The 27,127-nt window shown below is 46.6% G+C and overlaps 1 protein-coding gene across 3 annotated transcripts in view; it reads right to left on the bottom strand.

Annotated features, from left to right (window-relative positions):
* Positions 1–27,127, bottom strand: part of LOC119965930 (doublecortin domain-containing protein 2-like) — a 240,548-nt gene that overhangs the window by 43,971 nt on the left and 169,450 nt on the right. The gene's annotated exons all lie outside the window — the stretch shown is intronic.

Below are 27,127 nucleotides of genomic sequence, written 5' to 3'. Positions count from 1 at the left end.
ATCCCTTATGATCGTTAAGCCCCATGTGATCTAACGAGGCTTTGCGAGACATCGCGATCGGGATAAAGTTAACTCTGCTGACACCCAATCTAATTGGTTTCTGGGATCTATCAACGTCGCCGAGGAGATCCCAGCCGGGCACGGTTTAACACCGGCCCTCTGAAACGGGGACCAGGCGGAATGGCACTTGGCGGGTCCCCCAGACGATTGGAGGCCCCCGGTGATTGGTATCTGTGCATTTTGGCTCCCTGGCACTGCTGATACCACCCAGGCACCTTGGCATTGCCAGCCTGGAACCCTGGCAGTGCCATCTGGGCACCTTGGTAGTTCCTCCAGGTGCCACCGTGTCACTGCAAGGGTGCCAGGCTGGCATTTTGCCCAAACCGGGAATCGGGCCTAGGGGTACCCTGCCTTTATGAAGTGGGGCGTGGTGGGCTCGGGAACCCCCCCCTAACAGTTGGGGTGTTGGGTGGGGGTGGTGTCCAGGGGTCCTAAATTACATCCTGTTCTCCTCCTGTACTGATAAGCAGAGCTCCTTACTGCAGGAGATGTGACTGAGTGCAGCCTCAACTGGGCGTTCCCTGCGGAGGCCTAAAAAAAAACATAGTGCCATTAGTAAGTGGACTCTGATAATCCCGTCCAGAACGGACTCCTTTTTTCCGTTGGATCGCGCCCATTGTGTTCAGCTGAGTAAGATGACCTAGTTAATGGGAGGAGCCAATTGCTGAAGGAGTCAGCTGTTGAGATTCAGAGTTAGTTTTTGGAAGGTGAGCTAAGAAGGTTTCTGAAGAACACAGCCAGAGATTCTGCATTATTTGGATAGGGTTTCAGTTCTCTTCCTTTCAGCGGTGTTAAGAGACCTCTTTTTCTCAAATTGGAGTATCCACGACATCTCTACACAGAAAGTACTCCTGAGTGCTAACTGTATTTAAAAGTGGATGGCGATCCGAGACAATTTAGTTGTTCGAATGGAAGTAAAGATAGCAGTTAAGGGTTATTGTGTCACTCTATTGATTAGCAGTTTAAGAGGTAATTGTAAGCTATTTTCCTGTGTGATGGAAAGATATTTTAATACTGTGTTAATACTGACATTAATTTTAATATACCATGGGCTGGATTCTCCGCAGCCCCATGCCGAAATCGCGTTTGGCATGGGGCGGACAATAAACTTTCCCAACGGAATCGGGCCCTTTGCCGCTCCGGCGATTCTCCGTACCACGAATATCCACATGTCCACGAATTACACTACACGGCTGGGGGGGCCATTGCCAGAGGCCCTCCCAGCGATCTTCCGCTCCCGGCCGGCCGAGTTCCCGACGCCGTGGAACGAACATGGCCTGGCCGGTCGGGACTCTCGCGTGGCGGTTACGGACTCAGTCCGTTGCCGCCCTGGTTTGGGGGGGGGGGCAGGGAGATCGGGCACCGGGGGGCGGAGGGGCCTTCAAGTGCAGCCGGGGCACAGACACAGATCAGGCCAATCCAATGCAGGAGCGGGTGGCGGATGTGGGGGACCTATATTACGGAGCTGCCTCCGTGGTCGGAGTCCGCCATGGCGCTCGGGGCAGCCGCTGGAGGCCGCTGCCGTGCACAAGCGCGGAACTGGAACCGGAAGTGAGGGGCCCGTATCCGCAGCCAAAGCTGCGTGAAGCTCGCCGGGTCCCTACTATCCCCATGCAGGTAAGGGAATCGACTTTTATTTTTCTCAGGAAACTGGGGAGTGCAACGCCAACGGGTTTACGCCGGCGTGGGGACACAGCCCCATTTTGGGAGAATCCAGCCCCATATCCCCATTTTGTGTGAAATCACTCCCGGAGTGAAGTATCCTTTCCTCTCATTCAAACAAAATTAAAATAAAATGTAGGGTATCCTATAGCCACTGTTGAGGCCTGGCCCCGGATTGTAATAGTACCATCTCTTTAATCTGAACAACGCATAAACATTAGCTCAGGAAAGAGTCACGCAAGGTCTGTTTCTGATCGACAAGATCTCTCGTCAAAGGCCTGTACTGAGCACTACTGGGCGAAATCCATATCGTAAGTCATTTGTCATGTGTCAATACGATATCTTCCTTGCTGCAGCCTTTGAAGACACAGGCATCAGAAAAGCTCCAGAAGAGGTTCATGTTCAGAAAGGGAATTTCCTTGCGCATTGCACTGCTTTTGCTAGTATCGTTACTGTCACTTATCTATTACTCAAAATCTATGACATCTTACTGCATCGTCTTCTTGGCTTTAATTTGAGGGTACAAGCAAGTTTTTTTTAATGGGTTTTATTTCATGGGATCAAAACCGGTTTTTAATCAGTCACTTGCCGACTCAGACATCCAAGGCCTGAATGACTGCCTGATAAGATCTACTCAGTAATGCACTTATATGTCAGGACATGGAGAGGCAGCCAGAAAAATCATCAACAACAGCAGCCAGATAGCTCAGCAACCCCAGGACTACAGTGGAAGGCTTTTAAAATGCTCCCCCCTGTGTAACAGCATGGTGTTAATATTTTTCTGGCAACTTCAATAGCTCAAGCTGCTTAGGGCAGATTTCCCTTCAGAAATGTTTTGCATTAAAACCCCAGCACTGCATTTTGCTCCACCTCATTTGCTTTAACTATACAAGTGTAGTCATGTTTCATCCAAGTCATTACACCGAATTTTGTATATTAAAGTGCCTGTTGAGGCTGAAGGGTAATGTGGGTGCTGAGGGGCCTGTTTTTTTTTAAATCATAGAATTTACAGTGCTGAAGGAGGCCATTCAGTCCATCGAGTTTGCACCAGCCCTTGGAAACAGCACCCTACTCAAGCCCATGCTTCCATCCTATCCCCGTAACCCCAGTAACCCCACTTAACCTTTTGGACACTAAGGGCAATTTAGCATGGCCAATCCACCTAACCTGCACATCTTTGCACTGTGGGAGGAACCCGGAGCACCCGGAGGAAACCCACACAGACACGGGGAGAACGTGCAGACTCCGCACAGACAGTGACCCAAGCCGGGAATCGAACCTGGGACCCTGGAGTGACGAAGCAACTGTGCTAACCACTGTGCTACCGTGCTGCCCGTGTCTGTTTTTAATTAGAAAACTGGAAAGGTTTAAAGTGAGTCAAAATGTTTTAGAGAAGGCATACAAAAATCTGGTGGAGAGTATTTTAATATTCGATCTTTTGGCTGTGTTCTACCTGAAGGGGAGTGCGCCGTGGCCTGTAGCTACCAGGAGAGGCTTCCTTCAGGCTTCCCAACAGCTGGCTTGCCTCGCGAGATTTAACCAGATCTCCCAAGGCATCGCAATCAGGATTCCATCCACGATCTTAACAGGCTCCCGGTATCTACTGGGCTCCTCAGGGTGACCCTAGGCAGGTGGAAGGGAACCTGGAGGTCTCCAAGGCCATTGGAGGCACCATTAATTTTTTTTTGGGGGGGGGGGGGTTTGGGGAGTTTCTCTCCAGTCCAGCCCAGACAGACGTTTTTTCAGCAGTGGGGAGCTGAACTGGCGAGACCGCCTCCTCAAAGGTTGGGCACTATTATGAAAGGGTGCCCCTTCACCTCACCACCCATTTCCTCCCTCAGGTCCCAATCCTTGGATGTGCCACCTTGGCACAGCCACTCTGGCAGTGCCCCACCAGGCTGGCAGTGCCATCCAGGCACCCTGTCAATGAGCCATTTAAATATGCTGATCTGGATCTTGCCAGTGAGGGTGAAATCCATATCACGTTTTGTGAGGTTCGGTTGAATCGCGTGAGATGTTGCAAGCATCATGAATCCTGCGAGAGCCTCTCGCGAGATTCAACAGCATCGTCCCTCCACCAAGTCGGGCGGGACGAGGCCGTTAAATCGTGCCAGTTTTGTTTGTATGGTATGGCCGTATGTTATATATGCACAAATGTATGAATATAGGTATACGTGAAATATTTACTGTTTTAAACTATATTGGAGGTGAAGCCAAATTACACTGGACGGGGTGCAGGGGCTATTCACCAGGATGTTGTCTGGGATGTAACATTTCATTTACGAAGAGTGATTGGAATAGGCTTGGGTTGTTTTCGCTGGAGCAGAGAAGATTGTGGGACGACCTGAAGGTTTTTGGTTAGACGGGCAGAATTCTTGGCTCAGGTTTGGAGGGCCGAAGGGCCTGTCCCTACGCTGTACTTTTCTTTGTTCTTTGATCGAGGTGTAGAAGATTATGAGGGGCATGGACTGGGTGGATCGGGAGCATCTATTCCCCTTTGTTGAAGGGTCGGTTATGAGGGGACACAAGTTCAAGGCCAGGGGCAAGAGGTTTAGGGGGGATTTGAAGAAAAACATTTTTACCCAGTGGTTGGTGACAGTCTGGAATGCATTGCCTGGGAGGGTGGTAGAGGCGGGGTGCTTCACATCCTTTGTAAAGTACCGTGGTGAGCACTTGGCACGTCATAACATTCAAGGCTATGGGCCAAGTGCTGGCAAATGGGATTAGGTAGGCAGGTCAGGTTATTTTCATGCGTTTGTGCAGACTCGATGGGCCGAAGGGCCTCTTCTGTGCTGTATTATTCTGTCATTGAGTGAAAGACAAATTTCCATTCTCACCTTGCCTGGGCAATAAAGTTCTATTCTATTCTAAATAGAAGCAACTATCGGATAGACCCTTGGAATGATGTGGTGCTTGAAAACCAGTCAAACTAGAAGCCAAATACAATCTGTGGAAACCAAATTGAGTCTAAACATACTAGAATATTAAAACATTTCCTGACCTGCAGAGACACGTTTGTCCATCTCTCTGACAACTTGGACTTGAGTCTCTCTCTCGGTCAAATTTCCACTCCTTCCACTGTCCAAATTCCGAATGACATGCTGTATTTATTGAAATAGATGTCACACAATTGTGATCCAACATTTTTCCTTCACTGGCCAGCTCTGTGGAACGACCTTCACAAAATGTCACTGATGGATCAGCCATAGTACTCTTGCCTTGGACTCAGAAGGTTGTGAATTCCAGCCCCATTCTAGAGATAAACACACTACCCGGAGTGTGACCCAGTACGGAGAATAGGCTGCCCTTTGAACAGGATAAACCAAGCAGCCATCTGCCCCCGCAGGTTGAAGTTTATGATCTGATAGCACTATTTGAAGTAGACTAGTAGTGTTCACCGCAGTGCCTTGGTTAAATTTATTCTCAATCACAAAACCAAATTCTCTGCATGTTTTCTACATTACAACAGTCATTATACTTCAAAATTACTTTATTGGCTGGAAAGCATTTTGGGGACACCCTGAAGTGTGGAAAGGTGACGGCATGAATGCAATTCTTTTTCCTTCCATCGCATACTGCACGGCTTCGAAAGAATGAGACAGAAGATTTGGATGATATGTGTGCTGTACAGTAATGAATGTTCAGTTGCACATTCAGGTTCTCAACTAATTACGGGTCAACAATACTCTCAAAATTCATCTGTGCCAAAAGATGTACAAGGCCTTTGGGGCAGCACGGTAGCACAACTAGATAGCACTGTGGCTTCATAGCGCCAGGGTCCCAGATTCGATTCCCCACTCGGTCACTGTCTGCACGTTCTCCCCATGTCTATGTGGGTTTCCTCCGGGTGCTCCGGTTTGCTCCCACAGTCCAAAGACATGCAGGTTAGGGGGATTGGCCATGATAAATTGCCCTCACTGACCAAAAAGGTTAAGAGGGGTTATTGGGTTATGGGGATAAGGTGGAAGTGAGGGCTTAAGTGGGTCGGTGCAGACTTGATGGGCCGAATGGCCTCCTTCTGCACTGTATGTTCTGTCGTTCAAGCTTTATTAATTTGAAAAACTTATTCTAGAAAAACTATGCATGATTATTAGCAAAGCAGAATGTAATGATGCACTTTTAGAGACTTCATCAGTGAACATAAAAGGATTTCTTTAGTGATCTTCAAGAGCAGCACCATGTCTGCAGCGAGCTCCAAAATATCTCTACTTAAGAGAACTTTTCCCCCTGGAGGTGATTCCGCATCTGAGTCCTAATTTATCACCCAGGCCAGGTCAGGTGACCTGCTGTGTTGCTCTTAAAGGGATAATCACCACTCAGACTTAAAGGGAAATCAAGCAAATACCCTCACACAAGAATATGTAGAACAGAATGTAATTGTCAAAAACACAAGTTGATCGTCTGTGAGGTTACACCAAGATAATTAAGAGTGTCTTTCTGTGTCCCAAAGATACAGAACAGAATGAGGGCATTCAACACCATTGTGCCTTCTATTTCAAAAGTATCCAATTAGTCCGACACTCCTTGTTCTTTGACTGTGTGTCAAGTGGACGTGCAGGACCAGGAGAAATTGGACCAGTGCACACAGAGACATAGATGTTTAATTATATGTTTTTTTTTCCTTAAGTAATTTCTGTAAGGGTCCTTCCTGTTGATTCCCTTTTCCCCTTTCTTTATTTTTGCTGTTATCATTTTGATCTATGGTAGCTTAATGGACATAAATCTTTAAGTCAAGCAGCAAAGAGAGTCAAGAATTCACGAAGTTTCAACATTGTATATGGTGCTGCTAGCTTTGGACAACAAGGCACAGAGTTTGTGGCACCCGAGAGATAGGGTGGGACTCTGTTCAATGGATTGGCCGGTGGCCAACGAATTGGCCAAAAGACCGTATTTTGCACGGTAACAGGTAGTGATTGGGTGTTACTCAAGTGGAATGATTTTCAGAGACCCAGTGCGAGTTTGCGCATGCGCGGAACAGCTGGCGTGATTCCGCGCATGCGCAGACCGGCCAGTGTATTTTCGCGCATGCGCAGGGGTTCTCTTCTCTGCGCCGGCAATATGGCGGAGCCCTACAGGGGCCCGGCGCGGAAGAAAGAAGTCCCTCCATGGAGCAAGCCCGCCCGCAGATCAGTGGGCCCCGGCCATCCCTCCCTGGGGGCCCCCCCTCTGGGGTCAGATTCCCCCACGCACCCCGAGGACCGCCCCCGCATACTCACCTGCCAGGTCCCGCTGTGCGTGAGATGAGTAATTCACGGCAGTGGGACTGGCCAGAAATGGACCGCTGCTCGGCTCTTCGGGGCCCGAAGAATCGCCGGGGGGCCGGTGTCAACAGCCCCCAACCAGCGTGGTGGGAATCCCGCCACCACCCGAAAAACAATGCCGGAGAATAGGGCAGCCGGCGTCGGGGCGGGATTCGCATCTCCTCCCGGGGATTCTCCGACCCGGCGGGTGGTCGGAGAATCCCCGGCCCTTATCTTTTACTTGTCATTTTTTTTTACAGCCCTCTCCTCCCGTCTGTGTTTGTCTGTCTTGCGCATGTGTGCAGAGGGTGGGGGTAAATTTAAGTAGGGGATTAGGATAATAGTTAACCAGTTGCATTTGCTGCATATTTCATTATGGTTCTTGTTAGAAATTAAAAATAGTTGTGTTTAAATTTACCAACCTGGTGACTGTAATTATTGGGCAGCCAAGGACTCCAGGTCAAATGGGGCTGGAATTGACCACGCACTAGTCCCGGGTGTTGTACCATTCCTTCAAGGTGGTGTGTTGTAATCCCATCTATCAGCTGCTTCGGTTTACTTGTCTCTGCCATGGGGTGTTTGATTCGTCTTCATAGTGTTGATGATAATAGTTTTTACTATCAGTTTTTCTTTGTAGTTGGTTCCTTTGTCATTGAATACTTTGATCACATAGTCGGTGTTATTTCAAACTGGTGTATTCATGCTATAAGAACATAAGAACTAGGAGCAGGAGTAGGCCATCTGGCCCCTCGAGCCTGCTCCGCCATTCAATTAGATCATGGCTGATCTTTTGTGGACTCAGCTCCACTTTCCGGCCCGAACACCATAACCCTTAATCCCTTTATTCTTCAAAAGACTATCTATCTTTACCTTAAAAACATGTAATGAAGGAGCCTCAACTGCTCACTGGGCAAGGAATTCCATAGATTCACAACCCTTTGGGTGAAGAAGTTCCTCCTAAACTCAGTCCTAAATCTACTTCCCCTTATTTTGAGGCTATGTCCCCTAGTTCTGCTGTCACCCGCCAGTGGAAACAACCTGCCCGCATCTATCCTATCTATTCCCTTCATAATTTTAAATGTTTCTATAAGATCCCCCCTCATCCTTCTAAATTCCAACGAGTACAGTCCCAGTCTACTCAACCTCTCCTCATAATCCAACCCCTTCAGCTCTGGGATTAACCTAGTGAATCTCCTCTGCACACCCTCCAGCGCCAGTACGTCCTTTCTCAAGTAAGGAGACCAAAACTGAACACAATACTCCAGGTGTGGCCGCACTAACACCTTATACAATTGCAACATAACCTCCCTAGTCTTAAACTCCATCCCTCTAGCAATTAAGTACAAAATTCCATTTGCCTTCTTAATCACCTGTTGCACTTGTAAACCAACCTTCTGTGACTCATGCACTAGCACACCCAAGTCTCTCTGAACAGCGGCATGCTTTAATATTTTGTCGTTTAAATAATAATCCCGTTTGCTGTTATTCCTACCAAAATGGATAACCTCACATTTGTCAACATTGTATTCCTATTTCTCTGATCTCCTCATTGTACAGCCCGATATTGTTTGTATTTTGTGGTTGCTTACATCCTTGTTGCGATTGCAATGGTGATTAATTTGGGATATTGCAGTATGGCTTAATTTACATAACTTTGAGGGCGGCACGATGGCGCAGTGGTTAGCACTGCTGCCTAACGCCGCCAAGGACCCGGGTTCGATCCCGGCCCTGGGTCACTATCCGTAACGAGTTTTCACACTTTCCCCGTGCCTGCGTGGGTCTCACCCCCACAACCTAATGATGTGCTGGTTAGGTGGATTGGCCACACTAAATTGCCCATTAATTGGAATTGGATACTCTAAAACTATTTTAAAAATGAAAAAAAATTACATAACTCCTGCATGTAGGCAATTTGTCATTCTTTTAAAAACGTGCAGAGAAATAAAATGTCACGTGATTTAGGGGAGTGCTGTGAGATCCTGGGCCAGTGCGCGCTAATCCCAACCCCACTTGACCTCAAGTCACAACATGGTTGAAATTAACTTTTTTTTTAAATGCCCGAGGTCTTTGAGTCCCAAATCTGTACAGTCCCCAGGTTTGTAAATTTAAACACAATTTTAATTTTTTATTATTAACAGTAACTGTAATGAAATAGGTAACAAAAACATCTGGTTAACTGCCAGCTGATTTGTAGCCCTCCTCCCCCTTTTTAACTCGACGCACAACACGGACAAATAAACACAGAGGGGAATGAGGGAAGTCTTTGTTTCAGATGTATGCCTTTTAGTTAGTTCCTTCTTCAGTCTGGACTTTCAGTTTAGCTCAGTTGGCTAGACAGCTGGTTTGTGATGCAGAGCGAGGCCAGCAGCCCAGATTCAATACCCGTACCAGCTGAGGTTATTCGTGAAGGATCCGCTTTCTCAACTTTGCCCCTCGCCTAAGGTGTGTTGATACTCAGGTTAAACCAGCCAGCAAAGTGAAAAGCAGTCTTTGGTCATCTGGGACTATGGCGACTTGACCTTTACATATTTCACCTTGCTGATAAAAAAAAAATCAGACAAATGAATCTGCGATGACCAGCTTCCAACAAAGTGAAGTGGATATAAAAGGGGATTTGCAACAAATCATGTGAATATAATTAGGAGCTAAAGAAGCTACTTTTTTTATTCTGCCTTTAACCCCCAGGTGGGACAATATCCTGATTCTTCTCCTTCTGTCTTATTTTATAAATATCCATGAATAAACCCAATGTTGTGTGCTTGGGAATTAATTCGACCTCTCTGGATTTGGCAGTCCAAATGCAGACTGTGACCTTGGAGCCTAGGCTGGAAGGAATACAATGCCAGCAAGAGTGCTCACCATTACACTGTTCATCCATTCACCAGACAGATGTTCGACAGAGTGGCCAGATGCCATGGGCCCATCTGTTTCCCAGGTAAGTGGCCCTTTCCCAAGAGAGTGGCAAGGAGAGTGAAGGAGGTCGTATCCATAGTGATCCATGATGAATTGCCAAAGGGAATGATTTTCCGAGGCCGAGTTCATCAAAAATGAATAAGGATAACAAAGCGCCTTTCCACTGTAGATCGTGAATATAAATGAATACAGGAAGAAAAGACCTCATCACGTAAATCGTCCAGCAGGAGCTTGTAATGGGGCACACAGTTAGAATTTAATCATTTGTCGATGGCGACAGACTAATATCCTCCACAGATCTTTCTGTAAACTGACTTCCTGAAGCTAAAGGTGCTGACTCGTTGTCGAGTTGTAATTCCTCAGGTACCTCTCAATGTTGATGCTCACGACTGTACCTAGACAGTGAAATTTGATGTTCGCTTCCCTCCCATTTTCTTTCTACATTCCTCACAGCACCAAAACAGTTTAGTCTCGAGCATTCAGGAGGTTAGCAGACCCGCCCATCCCAAGACTGCAAATCACAACCCCCCCCCCCCCCCACCCCACACCACCCACCACCCTCGAGGTTAACAGACCTTGCAATGGTCCGCTGAATTTTGTCTCGTCCGTGGTGATTGTCATTATGACAATGGGTAGGATTTTCAACATCTTTATTGGGAGTGGAATTGTCCTGCCCTTGGCTGGGGGGTGAGATCGTCCGGTCCCACCGCTGTCGATGGGTTTTTCTGATGTCCGCACCCTCTGTCACCGGCAGGGGGTCACTTTTGGCGGGACTGTAAGATCCCACCAGCGGGAACTGCTGGAAAGTCCTGGTGCAGTCTCTCACCTTACCTTCCTCAACCACGCGCAGGTTTCGGTGTGGTCAGTCACAACATTTTCCACCAATGTAACTCAACTGCTCAGTTTGACGGAACTGAAGTCACCTGGATCCACTCTTAGCTTCCCAAACATTCCTTGGGAGCATATATATCAATTAGCTTCTATACTACTCCGGCAGTCGCCTTAAATCACCCAATGATCCATCCTTGGCCCCACCTCTTACTTATCTTCATGACATCTCTTAACAGTTTCTCTAGGCAAAGAATCTGCTTTCACTTGTAGGTTACTGATACACAGTCTTGTCATCCCAACACCTCTTTCAAAGCCTCGCTCTGTGTGTGGGCTAAGATTGCCAATAATATTCAGTTTCAGCGCAAATATAATTTCCTTTAGTTGTAAACTAATTGTCCTCATCCTCTGCCAGAAAGTTACCAAATCCACCACCTTCTTTGGTCACCAACTTGAGCTGTTCATAACCCCAGAATCCTGTTTCCCCCAGAAATGGATTTACAATTCTATATTTTCTGTTGTAAACATTGTCTATTTCCAGCTGCGTAGCATCGTCCATCTCTGTCACGCTTCAGCCCATCTGCTGCTCAATATCTCATTCATGCTTTTGTCATCTCCCCACTCAATGGGCTAGATTTCCGTCAAGGAGATGAGTATCTGGAGTTGGTCATTTTCCTGACCCCACAATCCCATCTCCATCCTAGAGGAGCTCACCTGCCCTATTTTCTTGTTGGGGAGGGGGTATAAGTCAGAGGTCACATTGAAGGTGGATGGATAGCAAGGCGGGAAGGTTAGATGTCCCACGAGCTCTCACCCCTCAGCCGCCCCATTGCCCATCCAGGCTCCCTCACATTTCTCTAATTCTCCAGGCCTGCCCATGCCAGTGTGTTCATCCAGAGCACACTGGCTGCACAGCCATTCAGCCATATAACAAAAATGGCAAGTCTTTGAAATGCTCATGAGAAAACAGCCATTTAAAAAAAATAGATGAAGCAAAGGGAGTAATTTTAACAGCTAAATACTGGTAGGTTGGTGTAAAAATGTTAAAATCTCATATCCGTCTTCAACTCACCTACACTTGAGTGTAACAGAGGCTGGACTCGAAAGACAAGCAGCCAAGCTGCTCCCTGGAGGTTGGACATTCAAATATTATAATGAGACTAGAAACCTTACATTTAACCTGTCTTCCAGCATTAACCCTAGCTAGTCAGAGAAAGAGGATGTCCTTTTGGAGCACTGGGCATGGGCCAGGAGGGATAGAAGTGCTTCATCCCAGCCCAGCGGGCTAGCTTCTTCCCTGAAACTAGATTGCACCCCAGATAAACCCCGTCATGTATCTGGGATGGGACACCCCACCTGGAGTCAGGGTTGGATCTGTCAGATTGGCTCTCCCTCCCACACCGTGGGGTCAGGGGCCAGCCTTGCACATTCCCAATAATACAATGAAGAGATTCCATACCTGTTCCTGCAGCTTTAATTGGTGTGATGCCAATCTGACAGTGAGCCAAGCCTGTCAATCTAGCTGGCATCCAGGGAGGCATCCGATATAAAAAAACTGACATATGCTCTGCAGCCATGCTTCCACAACATGCAGTGAACACCACACTTTCAAATTTCCCAATCCAAACTCTTCAGTTCCTCCTCCCTACCTGAGTAGTAAGCACTTTCCTGTCAATATTAGGATCATAGACTTTTTCAATGAATTTGTTATTGAATGACTACAGGCATTCAAATTAGGAGCAGCAGTAGGCCATTTGACCCATCGAGCCTCCTCCGACATTCAATAGTATCATAGCTGATCTGATTGTGGCCTCAACTCCACTTTCCATCTACCCCCTATAGCCTTTGACTCCCTTGTTCGTCAAGAATCTTTCCACATCTGCTTTAAAAATATTCATTGGCCCTGCCTCTACCAATCTCCTGGGAATACAGTTCCAAAGACTCACTACCCTCCGAGAAAACATTTCTTCTCATCACCATCTTAAATCGGAGAACCCTTATTTTTAAACTGTGTCTCCTAGTTCTAGTCTCTCCCACAAGGGGAGGTATCCTTTAGCATCTACCCTGTCAAGTCCCCTCAGGATCTAGCATGCCTCAATAAGTTCGCTTCTCATTTTCCTAAACTCCAATTGATACATATAGGCCCAGTCTGGCCAACCTTTCCTCATAAGAAAGCCCATCCCCCACCCCAAACTCAGATGTCAGTCAAGCAAACTTTCTCTGAACTGCTTCAAACACATTTATATCCTTTCTTAAATCAGGATAACAAAGCTATGCACAATAATGCAGATGTGGTCACACAAATACCCTGTACAACCATAGCAAAAATCCCGACTTCTATATTCCACTCCCTTTGCAATAAACAACATTCCTTTTGCCTTTTTAATCTCTCACTGTAGCTGCATACTAACCTTTCCTGATTCATGTACCAGGACACCCAGATCTCCCTGTACCTCAGAGTTTAAATTTTTAAAAATTCCTTTCTCAGAGTTGCAAGAACAATGGAGGGAAAAGCCCCTACCTAATCCATCTCCTTGCCTGTTCCAAAAACCAATTCAAATTCAATCCAATTCATGGTCCCCACAAAAGAGACGTACAAGATTCAAGCTGAGAAGAACAGGCATTACACCTGATCTCGGGCTTGATCTAATGCTTTCTGTACCTCAGAGTTCTTCATTTAAATAAAATACTGCTTTTATATTCTTCCTGCTAAAAAGTGGACATGTTCATATTTTCCCACATTATACTGCATCTGCCAGATTTTTGCCCACTCACTTAATCTTCCTGTATCCCTTTGCAGGCTCCTTGTGTCCTCTTCACAGCAGTCTTTCCTCCTTTGTGTCATCAACAAATTTAGCAACCCACATTCGGCCCTTTCGTCTAAGTCATTTATATCAATTGTAGATAGTTGAAAATGACCCATTTATGCCAATTCTGTTTCTTGTTAGCCAGCCAGTCCTCTATCCATGCTAAGATGTTGTCCCTTACACCATGAGTTCAAATTTTGCGTAGTAACCTCTGATGTGGCATCCTGTCAAATGCCTTCTGGAAATCTCGGTACAGATTCATCTAATTTCAACCAATGGTCTGTATATAGGTTAGGATTTATTGCAGTTTATGAAATGAAATGAAATGAAAATGAAAATCGCTTATTGTCACGAGTAGGCTTCAATGAAGTTACTGTGAAAAGCCCCTAGACACCACATTCCGGCGCCTGTTCGGGGAGGCTGTTACGGGAATCGAACCGTACTGCTGGCCTGCCTTGGCCTGCTTTCAAAGCCAGCGATGACTCAGATTTATATTGGATTCTAGTATCGGATATCTTTGGTGGCATTATTAATACCCATTCTTTTCGTTTCTAAAAATGTTCACATGGAGAGTAATGACTGATTGGCAAGGCTGGCTAGTGAGCATCAGGGCTGCCAGCCAGATACCAATATTCCTGTAAATCTACCACGGATTACTTTTTCAGCCGCAAGTATTAGATACTAATCTTGACCTGTATTTGTGTGACCTGATGCCTACCCAATCTGGGAGCTCAAGGTGCACTGTTCACCTTTGAACTGCACAGTGACCGCAAGGCCTTCACAATTCTCAGCAAACCCTTGCATCATCCAATATTCCTTCCATCTTCCTCACCTGACAGCCATTTTGAAAAATGCAAGACAAGCAGAAATAACAGACAAAATGTCCGACCAAAAATTTGTGGTCCCACCAGCGGTGGGGATCATGGCGGGCAGAGGCACGAAAGTTGGCATGATGGAAAATGCCGGTTTGCTGCCGACGGGAAATTAATTTGGAATTTTTCTATTGACTTTGGTGGTGGGTTAAAGGTGGGGTCGCGTTTACCGCTAATCTATTTGGGGAACCACATTTGCATCCATGAATGTTCATTAAAAGGTCAACCTGTCGGAATTATGTTTCCCCCTCCAAATCAAGTGCCCCACCAAACGATAATTAGAATGGCCTGTTTCATGACTGTATATAAGTGGAGTGCATCTGGTGAGCCTCACTTCATCCATGACTTGGAGGCCAACGGGTGCTCTTTCGCCTACCTTTAAGAGAGTTGCTGTGAGACATCAGCGCCCGCATCACAAGCTGTGCTAAGCTGGGCACAGGTGGCATTACCAGGAGGGAGGAGAGAAACAGAGTCAAAACGTGGTGGGGGGAGGGGGAAAACACGAGGGGCGTGATTCTCCGCTCCCCACGCCGGGTGGGAGAATCGCGGGAGGCCCGGGCGCCCCCCGCGATTCTCCCACCCCCCGCTCGGAAGAATCGCCGCTTTTCACGGCGACCGCCGATTCTCCGGCCCGGATGGGCCGAGCGGCCTGCCTTTCGACCGGTTCACGACGGCGGCAACCACACCTGGTCGCTGCCGTCGTGAACATGGCGCCAAAAGCTGGATTAAAGCTTGTGGGGGGCGGAGAGGGGAGTGAGCACCACGGCCGTGCTCGGGAGGGGACATGCCCCTGATTGTCGGGCCGGCGTCTCAAAGGGACGCACTTTTTCCCCTCCGCCGCCCCGCAACATCAAGCCGCCACGTCTTGCGGGGCAGCAGATGGGAAGACAGCAATCATGCAAGCGCGGGTTTGAGCCGTCAGCCGCGCATGCGTGGGTTGGAGCTGGCCAACCTGCGCATGCACGGCTGACATCACATAGGCGCCGCTGTCGCGACACTCTCAGCGCGCCGCCCGGCGGCCGAGAGTTACAGAGCGCTGCTCCTAGCCCCTCGGGTGCAGGTGAATAAGGCGAGAGGACCGGCGAGTTTCACGACGGCCTTCCCGATTTTTCGCGGGAGTGGAGAATTTCGCTGAGAGCGGGGAAAACATGAGGTGGGGGGGGGGGGGGGGGGGGGGGAAGAGACAGAGGTAGGATATAGGGGATGGTCAAGGAACAGAGTGCAGTGGTAAAATGCTGCCTGGGGTCAAGAGTTTCAAGACTGTGCGAGGAAGAGTCAGTGGTGTCTGAGCTGCAGCTGAGGACATTCTATCAGGGGCAGATTGAACAGACTGTCCTGGGGCTGAAGCCTCTCTGGGAGGGGCATATTAAAGAGACTGTCCTGGGGCTGAAGCCTCTCTGGGAGGGACATATTGAAGACACTGTCCTGGGGCTGAAGCCATGCTTTCAGGGACATATTGAAGAGACTGTCCTGGGGCTGTAGCCACACTGTCAGGGACATATTGAAGAGACTGTCCTGGGGCTGTAGCCATGCTTTCAGGGACATATTGAAGAGACTGTCCTGGGGCTGTAGCCATGCTTTCAGGGACATATTGAAGAGACTGTCCTGGGGCTGAAGCCATGCTTTCAGGGACATATTGAAGAGACTGTCCTGGGGCTGTAGCCACACTGTCAGGGACATATTGAAGAGACTGTCCTGGGGCTGTAGCCATGCTTTCAGGGACATATTGAAGAGACTGTCCTGGGGCTGTAGCCATGCTTTCAGGGACATATTGAAGAGACTGTCCTGGGGCTGTAGCCATGCTTTCAGGGACATATTGAAGAGACTGTCCTGGGGCTGTAGCCATGCTTTCAGGGACATATTGAAGAGACTGTCCTGGGGCTGTAGCCATGCTTTCAGGGACATATTGAAGAGACTGTCCTGGGGCTGTAGCCACACTGTCAGGGACATATTGAAGAGACTGTCCTGGGGCTGAAGCCACACTGTCAGGGACATATTGAAGAGACTGTCTTGAAGCAATGCGGGCCATGTTAGAGGGCTTTGCAAGGCATGCACATCTAGGTCTTGTGTGGGGAAAGACCTCTCTGGGCAGTGACAGTCATGCACAGTATGGTGTATAGGATGTGGTAGTCACCGAAGGAATTTGGTCCTGGAGGTTCTGGTCATGGTATTGAATGGCAGACTGCACAGTAAGGTTCGGGGGAAGATCACTGATCCTGTTAATTGGGACCTGAAAAGTCATGAGGCATAGGGGGGATATTGGATGGACTCATGGGGGCATCCCGAAGACTATGTGCCTTCGAGAAGGGGAGGGGATCATGTCAAGTCAGGGTATGGGGACATCAATATTAAAAGGTTGAAGGGGAGAACAAGAATATAATTTGAGCACTGATGGGATCAAGGGTAACAGGGAGAAACTGGATAGTGATAGGAAGAATGGAAATTAAGAGGCAGCGAGTATGGAGGATGGGAGGAACCTGGTCTTATGGATAAACTTTGCAGCACCATTTTTGATCTCACCTAAGAACGATGAATTTCAAAAACAAGCTAGGAAAAAAATTGATCGGGGGGCGGGGTCTCTAGGCGTGGGAGGTGTTCGGCACAGTAATCTTGATTGTAGGGGCACTGTGTAACTGTCTTCCTCAAACAATGGAGAGCATGGCTCAGCTGAGTGGAACACTCAATAGTCTCATACACAATGGTTGAGCTTGGCTCGTTTACTAATAGTGCACATTCAGTCAAGAATCCATTAAGTTTAGGTGCTGTGGTCAAACTGGCACCTGATCCTTACAGAGTTATGTCAGAATGGATGGAGAGTCAAACAATTAAGGAACATGACTGCTGCACAGATGCAGCATGGACCCTTCAAGCCTCCATGTTCCCAGTGCACTGGCCATGGCATTCAAGGCACCATGCTTGTAGCCATGACATAAGAGCAAGGATTGAGTATTGATAGTTATTGTCAAGGTCACTGGAGGGCAACCACAAGAAATCAGATTGTGTATCCTTGGACTTGGGTCTTTTGACTCGTTGCAAATGGGCAGTCATCTCGGAGGGGAGAGGTAATCCACATTGTCCTCCAGATGATCTCATCCCGCAATAGGGTGGCCTTGGTATGGTACGTACAGACCAAGGGCAAATCAAGTACTAGAGGCTTCTTTCCAGATTTGCAAATGGAGGGGGAGTGGGGATGGGGGAAAAGACCATTCAACAGGAATTCCCATTGATTGTTCAATTGTATCTGTTCATAGATATGTGGAGGAGTGGCGAAAGAGGCTGCAAGCAACGCTGCCTTCTTGTTTGGCATAGCTCAGGGAAGACCATAGCCAAGAGGAACTGGAAGCCCCGAGGCCCCAGGAGATCCCAGATTCTGATGAGGAGGGAACTAATCCAAAAAGATATTTGCCACAACCAAGATCTATAGACAATGCTGCGCATACGTGGAGTTTAGCGAAAGACAGTGCCGCAGGTGCCTTCGCTTGTCTAGGGATGCGGTAGCTCACAGTTGCCATATTCTCCATGAGGAATTAACAGGGCATGGTTTTATGAGCATTCAATGCCAGTTGCTCTGAATATTTTTGCCAGTAGGTCCTTCCAGGGTCCACTGGAGACCTTTGCAAGATTTCACAATTGATGGCACACAAATGCATAAGGGAGGGGATATGTGTCCTTTTAAGTAAAGCTCACCAGTGCGTGTAATTCTGCATGGATGACGCAAGCCAGACTGCCAATGCTGTGGGATTCATTGCGATCTCAGGCTTCCTGCAAGTGCAGCGCACCATCACGTGGCTCTGAGAACTCCCTGGCAAAAGCCAGTGAGATTAATTCATAGAAAAGGCTTTCACTCTGAATGTCCAGCTTATTTGTTATCACAGAAAGCAGATCCAGCATCTTTGTGCAAGATATCCAGGGAGCTCACACTATTCAACTTGGTGTTTGGGAGCCGAGTGGCTCAGTCAATATTGACAAAACAGTCAATGATAATTTATTCGCTTAATAGATCCTGCTAAAAACTGACCATGAGCTGTGCTGAAGCAGCACTTTCATAGCATTACAGTCCTCGGCATTGTCCATCGAACAATGGCGAATCCTTTCTATTAATCTCAGTCACCAAGTACACAGTCATGCATTGACTTCCATATTGATTTGCATACTGTGCTCTTACAGAAAAATTCCATAAAGCACTGTCACGCAGCCAATCAGGAACAAAGCAAGATCCTCCTAGATAAGTAGATGTCTTCATCAGGATGAGCACACACCTCTGACATGACACCCATTTCCATCTAGCAAATGTTTCAAATGTCACCGAGTGGAATTGACTTCCATCACTCAGTTTCAGAGGACCATAGAATTCCTACAGCGCAGAACGAGGCCACTTGGCCCATCGAGTCTGCACCCTACCTGAACGAACACCCTACCTAGGCCCACTCCCAATCCCTGTAACCTAACCCCATCTTATCTACACATAATTGGACATTAAGGAGCAATTTAGCGTGGCCAATCCACCTAATCTGCACATCTTTGGACTGTGGGAGGAAACCAGAGCACCCTGAGGGAACCCACGCAGACAAGGGGAAAAAGTGCAAACTCCACACAATCACCCAAGGTCGGAATTGAACTCAGGTCCCTGGCACTGTGAGGCAGCAGTGCTAACTACAGGCCACCGTGCCACCCTTGCATGGGAGGAGTGGAACTATAAGAAAGGAATAACGTTCAGCCTTAAAAATGTTTCTGCATGATGGAGTCGGGTTAGAATGTCTAAATCCTCGCTGGTTCATGGTGGGGTTCATAGAGGTGGGGTGGGGCCCTGTCTTTAGTGGCACAGTTGCTTTTGAGTGGGCTCCCGCCCTGGCTGTGCGGTCTGAATCGACAGATAATGGCTGCCAACCAAGATGCTGTTCTGGCTGAAGATTCCGGCTCTGAGGTGCAGGTCGTCAACGCCCAATTCCAAGAGTTGAGGGGTGTCTTTATGGAGGCAATGAAGACGCATGAGGAGGTTCTTGCATTAGAGAAATTCAATGGAGCACATTTAATCCTGGGGTTGGTGTGGCCTTCCAAACACTGGTCCTGTGTTGCCCTTTTCCGGATGTTGGCTTTGAGCATTTGGGGTGGTCAAGCCAGTCAAGTCACTACACCCCCCTCCCACCTCCCGAGCCTAGATTGTTGACCACTTGGGTTCTGATGAGACCGTCAGGTGGAAGTAATGGTGTCCTGTGCTTCGATCGTTGGAATCCTCGAGCGTACTAAAGAGTGCTCATTGATCCTGAAGCTGCTGCATCCTTGATTTTGCTTTTCTTTGTGCTCCTGTAAAGAAGTCTTTATTCTGAGGACTGCCTTGCATTTCTGCATCTCGGTTGTTATCCTGGACTTTGCTCACTGTTGGCCACGTTGTTGTCTGCTTGAAGTTGTGATTTGTTTCCATTTACAGAGAAGTGAATAATGTTGGCGTGATGGCCTGCACAGTCGATTATCCTGATTTATCAACTTTATATCAAATGTTGAATGTGGGATTTGTGGACAGTCTTTATCCTGAATCTTTTTGGGCCATATACTGTCTGACAATCCTAATGGTGGAGGGAAACCCCCCCCCCACACACTTTTTTCTTTTAATTTGGATTAAAGTAGACGCGTTTTTTTCTCTGATGTAGCATAGCCCTTTTTTCCCCTGAGTGATCCGGAGTGATCCTGGTCATCGGGGTGGATTCCCTGGTGCTGGGGAGAGATGGGCTCACCTTTCCTCCCAGGGCACTCTTCCTCCCCCCCCCCCCCCCACTACTTTTGCAGGATGTCCAAACGCCCCCCTCTTCTCCAGGCCAGGGTCCCCCCTACTTCCCGCTGGGATCTGATGAGATCCTTCTTAACCTCTGGCCTTTTGCATTGTGGTTATCAGTGTAATTCTCCCTTAGCTCCCGGTTTCCCGTGTATTTTATTCCTCCATTATCTTCTTTGAAGCTATGGGTATGATGCAACTCTGTGTTCTTGGGATCGCTTTTCCATGAAGGGAACATGTTGGGAACTCATCCAGTCTTATTTGTTCCTATGTTTGTAATGACTTCTGTTCTGTGCTGTACCTGTTTGCATTGATACGCATTGATTTTTTTTCTCTTTATTACTTTGTTTTGATGCAATAATTGTTAAAACTTGAAAACTTCAATAAAAATAGATTTTAAAATATATTTGTTGCCTTGTATTGAAAGTTCCCGGATGTAATTTTTAAGATAAGACAAGATAATGATCAATTTTACATGATTACAACATTCCAAAGGAGGCTACAGTAAAATATTTACTGATCAAGCCAGATAGTTTAATTACATCTATTAAGCTCATTGTGTGTTATATACCTGGACATATATAATGTTACCTTTTATTGCTGCATTAATTAAGTAAACACGTCCACATGAACTATCTGGTAAAGATCTTTGCTGCACTAGCTTTAGGCATTTCCATTTTTGGAAACTGAGCACAAATTGGTCCCAGCTCTTCACCTTCACTAACAGTTATTAAGAATCATAATTAAACTGAAGCTTGTGTATTCTGAATACAGCTTTTAGCGGTCTTCAAACTGACCATAGAACATTCAATGCACAAATAAAATTTTAACACAGGGTGGGATTCTCCGTCGGCTGATGCCGGAATTGGGAAATGCAATTGGGCGGAGAATCGATTTTGACGTCAAAATTGTGGCAGGTACCGGTTTCACGCCAAATCGTAATTCTCCGTTGCCTCGGCAGTGGCGTCAATGCGTTCTACAACACACGTACACTTGGCATATCATTCGCGGACCTGACCCGGTATTCTCTGGGCCTCCACGGTGCTCCACCTCCACTGGGGAGAATTCCTGATGGCAAAGTTCACTTGTTCTTTTAAAAATCATGAAACTGACGCCATAGCTGCTGAGAGGGGGGCGGGGGGTATAGAAAAAGTGTCCAATGTTGTCATAGTTTGCTGAGTCGTGCCGCTGGCCGGAGGGCCTCTGCCAGGGCCGGGGGGAGTAGCAGGGATGGCCAGGAGGTGGGACGGGCACAGAACACCATTGCCGCGGCCTGCAAGACTGCCATGCAACTGCGCACTCTGCTGACAGCCCACTGTGACCATAGGGCCAGGGGTCACATAGGTGTCCCCCAGGCCACCCCCCGGGCGCCCCCTGGACCCAGCTGGCCTATCAGCTGTATGGGCTCGCTTCAACCAGTGCCATCTACTTGGCTGGGATGAGTGTGTGTGGGGAGCGCAATGTGTATATGCAGCTTGTCAGCCTCCCGAGTGTCAATCACGGACCCAGCGAATCCCACACCATTTCTCATTGGAATCGATTGTGTTCCACTTGCCGCCGGTTCTAGCCCCTCCACGATCGCTGAATCAGTGCAGGTGTGGCACCAATATTCCTGTCGTGGAAGTCCACGAATCCTGCCCAGGCGCCAACACTTCATCTCAGGAACGGAGAATCCAGCTCTGAATGCCTGTGGATGCTTAGTTGCAACTTGTCTTATTCTATCGTCATGTGAATGTCCCTTTAAGAAAAGTGTGCTTTACCAAATGGCTGTAGTGATGTCATCATGTGGGTGGAGCTGGAAGCTCTTTTTGGCCCTGCATTTTAATTTCGCTTTCAGCTGGAGAGCTTCATTCAAACCAAGCAGATGTATACTGGTGTCTCTCTGTATGTTAAACAAGGTGTTTAGATCACTTGATAATTTAAAAGTGATAACTGCTCTCTGTAGAGAATTCAAACCTGTCTTTGATAAAAAAGTGTTTTGGCTTATGGATGTTGTTAGGAAAGTTACTAAGGGTTACCTATAGAGTACTGCATCTTTTGGGGGCGTTATCAGTGTTGGTAGTTGGTAAGATGTTTACTGTGGGTTTATAAAATGTAAACTGGATTCATAGAATAAACATTGTTTTGTTTAAAAATACTTCTAGTTCTCTGTTACATCACATATGTAAAGTGGGCCCTTGAGCTCCCCATAACCAAAATCTATTTAAAGTTGTGGGTCAGGTGAACACCATGATATTCTCTAAACCCTGGCCCATAATACTATTGTTTTCAATATTGAGTAATGTCCATCACTAAAAGTATTGCAGTAGAGTAGTAAAAATTATGCTCAACAGAACTAAGATTTAAAACAGGCATTGCGGCTGCAGCAATGTAGCGCATCACTTCACAGTTAAGAAATACAAAGTTTAGCATTGCTGCCTCAAGGCGCCAAGGTCCTAGGTTCGATCCCGGCTCTGGGTCACTGTCTGTGTGGAGTTTGCACATTCGCCCCGTGTTTGCGTGGGTTTCACCCCCACAACACAAAGATGTGCAGGGTAGGTGGTTTGGCCACGCTAAATTGGCCCTTGATTGGAAAAATAATAATTGGGTACTCTAAATGTATTTACAAAAAAAGAAATACAAACTTATTTTTCCATTTTTCCCCATCTCTTTTGTAAATGGTATAATGGGGGGTGGGCAGGTGGTCGTGTGGGGGGGGGGGGGGGACACATTGCAGTTCTACATGCACGAACATTCCTCCAAGTATTCTTCATATTCGAGCTAAATGATGAATGTTCATTGATTATTGTCAAGCCCAGTCTGTCTATCCTCAAGTGATGCCTGTACAAAAGATCGCTCCAAAATAAAACAGCAATGACAAACTGGAACTGCAGTCAATTCATCCTTGCCCTAATCCAAGGTCAACTTTAGCACTCCCACCATCATCCCATTTAAGAGCAGAAACATAGTACTGGTTTGGGATCAAATCTTTGGACCTTTCTGGTCTGCACAGCTCAAAAACATACCAAATATCTTCTTTGTCAATTAAGGAAGGTCATCAATTTGAACAAGTAGTGAATTTTGAGGGGAGTCTGGCAGAATAAGACTTCACAATGGACTGCCAACGTGCAGGCTTTTGTGCTTGTGAATTGGACTTCCAAAAATTATTCTGACTACTTCAGTAACTTTCATTTATCATTCGTGGGATCGTTGCTGGCAAGTTCAGCATTTATTGCCCATTCCTTGAGAAAGTAGTAATGAGCATTTCCATTTCACGTTGGAGGATCATGGTTTAATAGGAGCTGAAGTTTTGTTCTTTTGTTGCTGCATTATCTTATCTTGAAGGTCACAATGTAGTCTGTATATATAAAGAACAACTAAAGGTGGTTATGCGGGAGCAGACAATCTGGGGCAGTGATTTCTCCAGGACCATTAATCCTGTCTGGATAAGCAGTGGCAGAACGTGGCACTTCAATGGATGATCAGGCCATCTCTTGGAATTTGATTCCACTGTTCTACTCATGATATAAACAAATCATTGGTACACTACATTAAGTCCACAGCAGTTCATCACAATAAATCAAATCAAACATTTTATATCCTTTTGAAGTTTGATTGAAAGTGCAACTTCAAGATTTGTGATCCAGAAAATGTAGAAATACAGATTTGCTTTTAGAGCTCTTGAGGCAGCAACAATATCTTTGTGTCAGTGAGGCTATAATTAATGTTTTTAAAATGGTTATTTTTCATTATTTTTTTTTTGCATCCAACTATGATCGTGAAGGAAGTTTTGTGATGTGAACTCGTGCCCACTGGAAACCAGAATTAGACTGCCAGAACTTATTTCACTTAGTAGCTTGAACAGCCATTGGAGAGCAGTAGATTTTAAGCCCATCTGTCTTGGTCTGGTTTAAAGCCAGATCCCGGAGGTAAATGAGTAGTACTCTAAGAGCATGTTACCCACTGCCCTGGAGACTCGTTTTAGTTCAATGTCAACTTGGTATAACTACTCACTTTGAGATGCCTATTTCCAGCCATGTAAGTGAAAATAAAAACAGGAGCCAAGTTATTCTCATATTGCATTTCAAGAAAATGCTTTCACTTTGTTGTAATTCTATCTGTGCGAGCAAAGCTGGTAAGACAGTTGCCAGATCGCTGGTTGATGCTGCTACTGTTATCTAGGACACATTGAATCTAGTCAATATTTATATCTTCCAATGTTACGTTTGGGTTTGCAAGACTTAGAGGGCCGATCAAGCACTTGCCAATCATAACAAAACTGGTCAAAAGCTGAACTGCTGATCGATTACTGGATCTACCAGCCACCAGAAAACCCTATCGCCACCATCCTGATGTTACATCTGGGGCTAGTTTAGCTCAGTTGGCTGAACAAGTGGTTTTGTGATGCAGAGCGAGGCCAACAGCGCGGGTTCAATTCCCATGCCAGCTGAAGTTACTTATGAAGGTCCTGCCTTCTCAGCCTTGCCTCGCACATGAGGTGCAGTGAACGTCAGGTTACATCGCCACCAGTCAGCTCTCCCATTCAAAGGGGAAAGCAGACTATGGTCATCTGAGACTGTGGCCACTTAACTTTACTTTTAAATTTACATCTCTCTTTCATCATGCTCTTCAAAAACAATATTGCCTAAATCTTCGAAAGAAGGATGGTTAAAATATTTATCTGCTTTACGCAAAGAGTGGCTAGCATACAGGATGTACACCACCCCCACCCGGTCGCACCCCCCAACCAACACCAAAAGAAAGGAAGTAGGGGCCAATTGAAATGGCAAATTCAAGAGAGGGTTAGACAAGTGTCAAGAACAAAATCTTATATGAGGAGCCTGAGAGATATTGTGGAATATGATATTTCCTAAATATTGGAACTGGTCAAACAAGATCACAATGGGGTTTTTGGCTCCCGTACATTCCTGCATACCAAGTAGGAAAAAAATATATAATGGTATTAAACAAAGAGATTCAGCATCTGGACATTACTAAACAAAATAATGTCCATTTTACGACAATTAACTTCAGCACCCTTTTAATGCCAGAGTCCCTTTCTACTGAGATATTTGAACAGTCTGGATCAGTGGTAAGCATCATAATCTGTATTTTCTTTAAGGCTAGCATTAAAGTATACTGTTGGGCCATGAAGTTGGGGCTCTACTTTGTAATTGGGTATGCTGTAACCACCCAACCTATTAAATAACAGCAAAAGTTACACAGCCCAATAACATGAATGAATTGAATGAAGTGAGTTGACAAACCAGCTAAAACAAAATGATTTTAACAAGTCTATGCTGCTCCAATTAGCTCTTTCATTCTCTAGTGATCCCAGCACAGAACTGAGGGCATATATAATCATGCTTTAGATGTCTCATCTTTCACGGTTTTCCATTCATTCATTTTTAAGGAATAACAAATTGTCAGGTGCATACCCCACAGCACCTCCTCCCATGCAGGAAGCCCTGAAGGTGAAAATTTACTTGGGTGTAAGGTGGGCTGTGCAAAGAATGGGGGGGGGGGGGGGTAAGGACTCATGATGGCAGGCAGAGAGACAATAGGTAGATGAAGATGATGAACATTGGAAGGCAGAGGGAACACCAAGGGGAGGGAAGCTGGGCCCTGACACGATTGCATGAAAAGCTCACAAACAAGGGGGTCAAAGAGATACCACATCATTCCCTGGAAGGGGAATGGATGAAGACTCCAGGTGCAGTGGGCAGAGGTCCAAGTAGGGCATAAGCACCTCGCAGATGCTGGGTGTTGGATCCTGCCATTGTGGCCAGCGGGAAAGACGCTGCTCGAGCTGCCTGCCACCGCACTTAGTCTCAAAATGAAAGAATTCTGCCCCAATTGACAGAAGCAACATTTTCTCGATTAGGTTCACCTTTAATGCAGTGAAAAGTAAGTTGACAATTGATATGATTGAAAGCCAATGAAAAATCAGAACAAAATTCAACTTGAGAACTTCGGTACATCTATTCAAAGAATTATCTCCCACGGAGTAGACACAAAGCCAAATCTACTCCTTGGAGAGAATCGGTCATTTTTCACTTAATTATCTTCCACCTGGCTACAGAGCTTTTACTTTGAAGAACACATTAAGCCACCAAATGTGAAGGAATAGGTATGGCCAGGATCCCACCTCTGCAAAGAGAAAAATTGCCACCTTCTCTTTTCAAATTTTATTGGGCACACATTGAAAATGCACAACTTAGGATTGCACTATTTTTCCCTCAACTCTGTTTGAAGCAAAGCAGTGAAAATTGGGAGTGAGTGGTTATAACCAGCTATGACCCTAAACCAGAGCGTTTCTGTGTCGGCCAATTGATGCTGATCCTAAGAATGACATAAATTCAAATTGAAGACTTGGACTACTTTGAATTAAGAGACGGTGGTTATTCTGTGTGGAGATGGCAACACTGCATGTTATCCACAGTTCAGTGGTAACATTCTCATCTTTGTATCGAATTCGAAGGACTTGAGCACAATAACGTACATTGATTCCCCAGGGGAGTGATAAACTTTCAGGAATGTTGTGGAGGCAAAGAGGACCTTGGCCACTGGTTGGAGTGCCAGGGAGAAACCCATGTCTACTCTTTTAAGGAAGGCCTGCCACATTAAGTGCCAATCAGGCACTTGACAGGCCAGCAGCAGGCCTTCCCCCGGCATCAATGATTCTGGGGATGGAAGTTCTGCCCACCGTCATTGGTTTGCTTGCCATGCTCCTCTCCCGGTGAAGCCCCTGCCTGCTGCTGGGTTAATATCAGTGGCTGGATGAGGCCCATAAGAGTGCATTCCTTGCCTACTTAATGGCCTCAATTAGGGGCAAGGTAGGAAGGCCCTTAAGAATCACAGAGTCCCTACAGTGCAGCAGGAGGCCATTCAGCCCATCGAGTCTTGACCCATCTAAAGACAACACTACCTAGGCCCAGTAACCCTGCCAAACCTTTGACATTTGGGGCCAATTTAGTATGGCCGATCCACTTAACC

The sequence above is a fragment of the Scyliorhinus canicula genome, chromosome 5 (genome assembly GCF_902713615.1).
Source record: "Scyliorhinus canicula chromosome 5, sScyCan1.1, whole genome shotgun sequence".
NCBI classification, from domain to species: Eukaryota; Metazoa; Chordata; class Chondrichthyes; order Carcharhiniformes; family Scyliorhinidae; genus Scyliorhinus; species Scyliorhinus canicula.
Note: the sequence above shows the minus strand (reverse complement) of the source record. Positions and strands in the feature narration are given on the sequence as shown.